Here is a 7,675-nt window from a genome sequence, read left to right on the forward strand (position 1 = left end):
TAGTGTAGCTTTTTTAAACATGCAAGGAGGACGCAGAGTGCAAAAATGGGCTGAAATACAGGACAGTATACTGTCAGGTGCAGTAGATGTCTATGGGCTTGCAGAGACACATTTAAGGAATGAAGAGGGACCACCCCCACATAGCAATATGCAATGGGAAGGATGCAACAGAACAGATAAAGAACGACAGGGCGGGGGTCTGGGGGTACTCACCGGAAGTAATATGAAATGGAGCCGTATAAAACCTGAATGCAGGGAACATATGTGGATGCGAGGAAGGATTGGGAAATGTTCTGTATACCTGGCAGTAGTGTACCTGTGGACTGGTCAAAATTCCCGAGCCCAAAATACAGAAATACTTAAATGCATAGACGAAGACGTAACGAATCTAAGGGACAAAGGAGAACTGCTGATTGTGGGAGATTTCAACGCACACATAGAAGAGCTGGATGGACAGACTGATCACCAGGGACAGGAACTAAAGAGGTTCATAGACAGACACAACCTTACGCTAGGAAACCTAAGCAGTAAATGTGATGGAAGATACACATGGAGTGCCAGAGGACAGAGAAGCTGCATCGATTACTGTCTCCTCTCCCCCCGGTTAGCAAAAAAAGTAAGCCACATACATATTGATGAAGAAGGTTTATGGAGTGTTGGCAGTGACCACAACAGGATATCAATTAGCTTCGGTAGCATACAACTAAAACAACAGGGTCACACAAGGACAACCCCCCAACACGAAAAAGTAGGAGAAATTGCACAACAATTAGAAAACCAAGATTTAACAGACAAAACATATCAGGACTGGCTGGCACTACTCATAAACAAAGACAAAATAAAAGAGACAGAACCTGTGGAAAACAGCAGAAGACTGAAGAAATGGTGGGATAGGGAAGCCAAACTTAGCATCAGGAAAAGGAAAGAAGCACTAGCCCAACACAGGAATGCAGTAAAAAACCACAGAATAGACCTAATTGAGGAAACTTGGCAAAAATACAGGGAATGTAAACAAGAAGCAGCTGAAACTGTGCAACGGAAGATCAGACAAGTGGATCTAGAGTTTATACAGTCGTTGAGAACATCAGGAAAGAAGGCACCAGCAAAATTTTGGAAATATATCAAATCATTGTCTCAGAAAAACCAATCATACAGGAACGGCCTTCAGGCAGATCAATGCACAGAAAGAGAACTGGAACAGTTACAAGCGTGGATGACACAGCAAATGTCAGGGGAAACGCAAGCCAGCACGAAAGCGACAAATGGAGACCAAGGTACAAGTGAAGAAACAAGGATGGAGGTAGACACCATCACAGAGCAAGAAGTGAGAAGTGCACTCCATAGATTGGATGCCTCAAGCAGTAAGGGCCCAGATGGGGTACCCCCAAGAGTGCTCAAGGAATTAGGTCCTAAGGGACAAGAATATTTAAGACGACTATTTAATGAGGTAATCGTATCAGGACAGATACCAGCAGAATGGAAGCAAGCACATATCACAATGATCTACAAAGGAAAAGGCTTAAAAAATGATTTTAATAATTACCGACCAATTGCAGTCACATCAGCTATCTACAGGTCATTTGCAAAGATAATGGGAAGTAGACTAGAAGAACAAGTAGAAGAACACGCGATCCTGGGGGAAATGCAGAGCGGATTTCGGAAGGAACGAAGACTGGAGGACAATCTATATATACTCACACAGATTCTGGACATAAAAAGAAAACAAAAAGGAGAGATACATTTAGCATTTCTTGACATTAGGAAGGCCTATGACTCCGTACTACATGGACCACTTTGGCACCTGCTTAGGCGATATGGCATCAGGGAGAAGACGATCAACATTATCCAGGCCATTTATAGCGGGGCTACTGCATCAGCAAAGTGGAAAGGAAAATTAACCAAGCCAGTGGAAATTAGAAAAGGATTAAGGCAAGGCTGTCCCATGTCACCAATACTATTCAATGTATACATAGCAGAGCTGGAAGAAAGACTGATGAAAGCAAACATGGGAGTGAAATTGAGCTACTGGGAGAATGGGTTGCAACAGATGGTGACAATTCCTGGGCTGCTGTACGCGGATGACCTTGTACTGCTGTCAGAGGAAAAGAAAGAGCTACAGGAAATGCTTGATATCTGCGGAGAATTTGCGGAAGCAAGGGGTCTGCAATTCAACACCAGTAAATCAGCCATACTGAGTATCGGAGACCAAAAGGGAGAAGCGGAATTCACAATTCAGGGCTCAGTTGTACCATATCAGGAATCATATACCTATCTCGGTGTTGATATAGAGGCTGCACAGCATGGATTCCAACAGTATGAACAAAAGCTAAGAGGAAGAGTACAAAGAGCAATTGGATATCTGAATAGGACGGCACAATGGAGCTTTAACTACACACTGGTGGTACGGGAAGTTTGGAAAACCGTCGTGGTGCCCACAATAACGTATGCTAATGCAGTACTGTGCATATCTGCTAGTACCAGAGAATTTCTTGAACGGAAACAACGGGAAATTGGAAGAATGGCACTGAAAGGACACAGATCAACACCCAATGAAGCTGTAATAGGAGACCTTGGCCTCTCCACATTTGAAGCAAGGGAAGCAAGTAGCAAAGCGACATTCGAAAACAGGCTGATGAACATGGAAGAGCACAGATGGCCAAGAATAATATACAAAATGACGTTGTTTGCGGGAATTTCTACTCGGTGGAATCTTAGAACGCGTAAATTAGAAGCCAAGTACAATATACCTGTTATGCTCCTAGAAAGGACATCACCAGGACTGTCGGACAAAGAAATTCGAGAACAAGTTGCGGCAACAGAAACAGATACATGGAGAACAAACATGGAGAAAAAAAACGCATTGGAAATCTATAGGACGGAGAAGACACGTATAGCAAATGTCATTGGGCTCTACGATAACTCCCAGGAAAGCGGTAGACTGTTTGAGGCAAGGTGTGGAGTGCTGCGCACAAGGGAGTGGAGGAGCAAGTTTGAGCCCATCGATGCTCACTGCCAGCTATGCAAGGAAGGACTTGTGGAGAACATACTGCATGTTGTACTGGACTGCGTCGCCCTGGGAGGTAAACGGACATGCCCTATAGAAGAAGCACTCGGCTTCTATGCGACCAGCGGAGAAAACGCAGAGGTGACAGCAACGAAACGCCGTTTGAGACGGTGGATGACACTGAACAGAGAGGAACGACAGAAACAGGATCGCAGCAAGGAGAATACCCCAGTACAAACAGGACCCAGCTCAACGACAACAAACTACGAAATACTACCGGGCAACAAAGGCAGCTGTAACCTACACATACGCGAAGTACCAAGCAGAGTCAACGGAGAAGAGGCCAGCGCCACCACATGAACCGGAAGCCAAATATGAACCACAGAAAGACAGGGACGCAAATGAAAAGAAACATTGACAATTGAAAGGGCATTGAAATTGAAATACAGGAAACTTATTGGCATGTCCGCACAGTTCGCTGTTTGCTGGACCCTCGTTACAAAGAGGCCCGCCAGGGGTGCCCCTACTATCCATCCATCCATCCAGCAGTGTTCAGCGGGCTGCTGGCTTCCTCGTGGTTTCTTGTGTTCAACTCATGTCTATGTTATCTCTGTGTTTAATCGGCAAGATATACTGCATCTCGTGCGTGACGTTTGTTCGTTTGTTGTTGTGTTCGCTATTCGTCTGACGACGCAAAAGCTGTTGTGCCAGTGCCGTGACTACATGCCGTACAACTTGCCGGACCAGCCCGGACCAGGACCATGCCGGTAATGTATTATTTATTCGTTTCGTGTTACTTATTCACGTTAAACTAACACTAAGGCGTTTTATTCTCGTCTTTTGTGTTTTTGCGTGCTCTACCACATATATCTTCAATGCAGTGGGTGTATCTTCGCAGTATGGGTGCAGGATTCAGTTCCTCCAGCGCTTTGTCTGCATAAATGTGATAGATATTTGTGCAAAAGAATATTGTGTTTCTCGTTGTGTATGTATGAACAGGAATTCGAAAGTAATCTTTCCGTTTCATTACGTTTATGTCGATTACGGTTGTTGCGTCGTTTCACCGTCAGTGCACAAATGGTGTTGCATTGTAGGATCAACAGATCTGGATGTGTATAATGGGTGGGCAGTTGCAAGCAATCAAAAAAGAAGAGCCTGGTAGTGTCCTGCTATGTTTTGAACTATCCATGTTCTAAAGCATTGAGGCTCTGTTGAGTGTGTCTTTGCAGTCTGTTCCAGTCTCAGAATAGTTATTTTCCACCGTATGTGTTGGTTTATCGACAATTTTTATCGCGCTGCCTTTGGCTGCTGAGAGCCATCAATCACTAAAATAATTTTGCTCATTTAGCAAGTGCTAAAGAAGGTCAGAATGAATGAATGACCTTTTTATGCTGGAAATCACATATGTTGACAAATTTAAGTCATCACTTGGACAGGTAACAGATGTTTGTTGATTGTTGCTGCACTGACAACAGATAAAACTGTTCCGTTTTGAAATATAGATCATGCTATTACTGCGAACAACCCAGAATCATTTTTTAATGTTTTCTTAATTGATGAGTGCGCAGAGTGATTTAGTAGCTAGCTCAACTTTTGAGAAACTCTCTCTGACCCTATTTCCTTTCAGAAATTGGTGTCTCATGTCAAGCACACACAAGAAAAGGCGATGCAGCATTTGCAGCACATCACTTCACGGTATATGTGAAAGCATACTTCGGCAAATAAGGTGAGCAACTATTCAATGTCTGTAACATTTTAATTATGAGTGTTAATATGAGTTCCCATTAAGAACAATATTTGCATATTACGTGATGAAATTGTCAAACACACGTCTAGGAATACATCAGAAGGACACCACGGGACGCTTCAGAGTCTGGATGTACCATATCTGATGAAAATCTTGCACCACAGAGGCTGCTCGATGGATGGATGGATTACAACCCTGATGAAGCAGCGAAGTTAAAGGGAACAACAGGTGCACGACACTATCATTGCTGGACAAAATTGGTGAGTACAATATACATTCATTGCGAAAACATGTATCCCTTATGGTTACAGCAGTGCATTTATTGTTAGATAAAAGTCATTATTAGGGACTTAATGAGGCCGAGGGCAGCCACCTCATCTCTGTATTTTTCGTGCCCTTATTTACACTTGGATGTTTGCCTTGCAGAGGTTGAACAGAAAGATGCCGCACAGGGAACGAGCATGTCACTCAAACTGTTTGACCGGAAAACCTGGAGCAAGAGGAAACTTCCGCACAAGACTACAAAAAAAAGTAGACTTAGAAGTCCATGTATACGGTGTGTTTTCTTTTTTGTTCTTTAGTGCGGTTTGATTATTAGTACTGTATGTTTGTTAGATAATCATTTCTTAAACAACATGTTTCTTCTTTGTAGGGAGAACACCTTTGGTGGAAGAGGCTTGTCGGCCGACACTGTTATTTGGTACTTAAGTATATTTTATCTATTTATATTACTACACAACAAAATCAGCCAATTTCAGGTATGCAAAGGAAGGACAAGTGCACACCACGCATTCCATCACTTATATTGTGCCCTGGTTCATTTCAAAACCTGCACTGGTTGTCATGCCTCCCTACATGCCATCACACACATTGCGTTCTGTTGTTGACAGTAAGGTTTTATGAATCTTGTTTGCTCATCATGTTGTAGAGGCAGTGAAACCTCCCTAGTACCGACGTTCGTGGGACCAACGCTGTAGTTCGCAAGACAGAGGTGTCCGCATGTGAGAGATACAAGACATTAGGGCCGTTACTTTACGCCAGGAATTGTATAAATGATAGCCTGAAGTGTTGAAAATATCTCGAAGAAGTTTTGAAGAAATCTCGTAAATAAACATGTGCTCTAAATTCATGCGAAATCGAGTGGAAAAACTTCCAATACGTCAAATGCTCAATTCGGGGAGAAATTGGGCTCAGCTACTCAAAAACTAGCTCTACTGGTTCGGTACAAATGGTTATGTAATTGCTGCCAAACAAGTTAGTGTGCATTCCTACAGATATCTCAGTGAGGGCAATTTGACGGGTAAAAATCGGGTTTCACCGTAAAAAGGACACCTTGAATTGGCGGAAGAATCCGGTTAAACCCTGACACTAATAATTATGCACCTTATGCAAAAATGTCAAACTAGCCTTGTTAGAGAGAGGCGATAAAGTACCCAAAATGTGACTGCCTTCTCCATGAGGGATATACCATGGTCTGTCGATACCAAGTCACCATGTTAACCGTAATTGTTTTGCTGTAGCTGCTCCTGTGTGCCAAAATCACTTGCCATATGTATTTTTCTGTCATGTGCCATTTATAATTGCTGAACAAACTGGCATGTATGAGTCTCACTGATTGCATTTCGCATTGTACTGTGGATTCCAAAAATTTGTTTTGAACCCGCGATATCATGAGTACCCGTGTAAGCTGCCTGTGCCTGCTTCCTGCCTTCACCAACAGAGGGGCACGGATCACTGCAACGTATCATGTCAATATTTCTCGGTCCACATTCAGTTTCTGAGGGTCGAAAAGACTAGGTGCACTTGTGGAGCCTTCATTTACCCTGTTTGGCCGGAACCCAGCATTCGCAACCAAAACGTCTGGGTGGCGGGCATCAGACATGTACAATACAATATGAGATACAAACAAAACGCAATCATTGTTTGTATCTTGGCTGAAGTACATGGTGTACTGTATTCTAATTGGCAAATTGTATGCATTGCAATAGCTCGTGCTACATCAGCCTCTGAGTCTACGGGCACTTCATGCAACGTATTCAAAAGCAACGAAGGATTGTGTGTCCAATATTTTCTTTCGTTGATACTCACTATGTGTACAAATTCCAGATTCACCTTGGGGTTGACAGTTTTGTTCCTGAGAACTTCATGTGCGTACAGCGGAGCACAATCAACAACAAGTTAGTCAACAATTTGATGCAGCCTTTCTGGACACAAGATGGAACGGCGACTAGTTGCTTTTCAGGGCAACCGTAGCAGGGAGCAGGCATTCATGCGCTCGTCACAGGCAACACCAGAGAAGCTGGACTCCATTACATAAGTAAGATCATGCTGCAGTTATTTTATATCATTCAACGAACGTTCAGATTCTAGCCACAGTCAATTTGCGATTCTGCTTGAAATATTATCGCATATACTGAACATCTCCCACATTTTCGTTTCAGATGGCATGCCACATTGAGGGCCACCAGACTGACCTTCTAAAAGAAGCAAAGCTAGAACTAGTCAGGTGAATCTTTGGAGATTTGGTTTTGGAGATGTTGCCCAGCAAGGCAAAAACAGAAAAGTGACACAATAAAGAAAATAAATCTCGGAATAGTGAATGAGTTCTTATGTATTTCTCGGGCTACACCACGATGCATGCAGATTAGGGCCAGACTGCACTGTTTATGTGCCTCTCAGGATACGACACTGCGTGCAGAGCAGGATTTGCAAAAGCCGATGGGCCTGCACCCATGTGACCACACTGGACTCTCCAGTAAGACCAGTGTCCACACTGTACATTCCAGTAAGACCAGTGCCCACACTGGACCGTCCAGTAAGCCCAGTAGACTGGACTTTCCAGTAAGACCAGTGTCCAGACTGGGTTAATAATCCGGTATAACACTGGTTACTGGTTTCCAGTCTGTCCAGTATACTGGTTTTTT

The 7,675-nt window shown here is 43.4% G+C and overlaps 1 long non-coding RNA gene across 2 annotated transcripts; it reads left to right on the forward strand.

Moving 5' to 3' along the window:
• Window positions 1–2,510: 2,510 nt before the first annotated feature.
• LOC135379051 (uncharacterized) lies at window positions 2,511–7,351 on the forward strand. Of its 2 annotated transcripts, XR_010418687.1 has the most exons (8): window positions 2,511–3,771; window positions 4,632–4,730; window positions 4,841–5,011; window positions 5,178–5,307; window positions 5,404–5,451; window positions 6,858–6,928; window positions 6,994–7,068; window positions 7,193–7,351. It is a non-coding gene; the product is annotated as an uncharacterized LOC135379051 (long non-coding RNA). The 2 variants fall into 2 exon arrangements; XR_010418686.1 differs by having other exon boundaries at window positions 6,858–7,068.
• The last annotated feature ends 324 nt before the right edge of the window (window positions 7,352–7,675 follow it).

The sequence above is a fragment of the Ornithodoros turicata genome, chromosome 1 (assembly GCF_037126465.1).
Source record: "Ornithodoros turicata isolate Travis chromosome 1, ASM3712646v1, whole genome shotgun sequence".
In the NCBI taxonomy this organism is placed as follows: Eukaryota; Metazoa; Arthropoda; class Arachnida; order Ixodida; family Argasidae; genus Ornithodoros; species Ornithodoros turicata.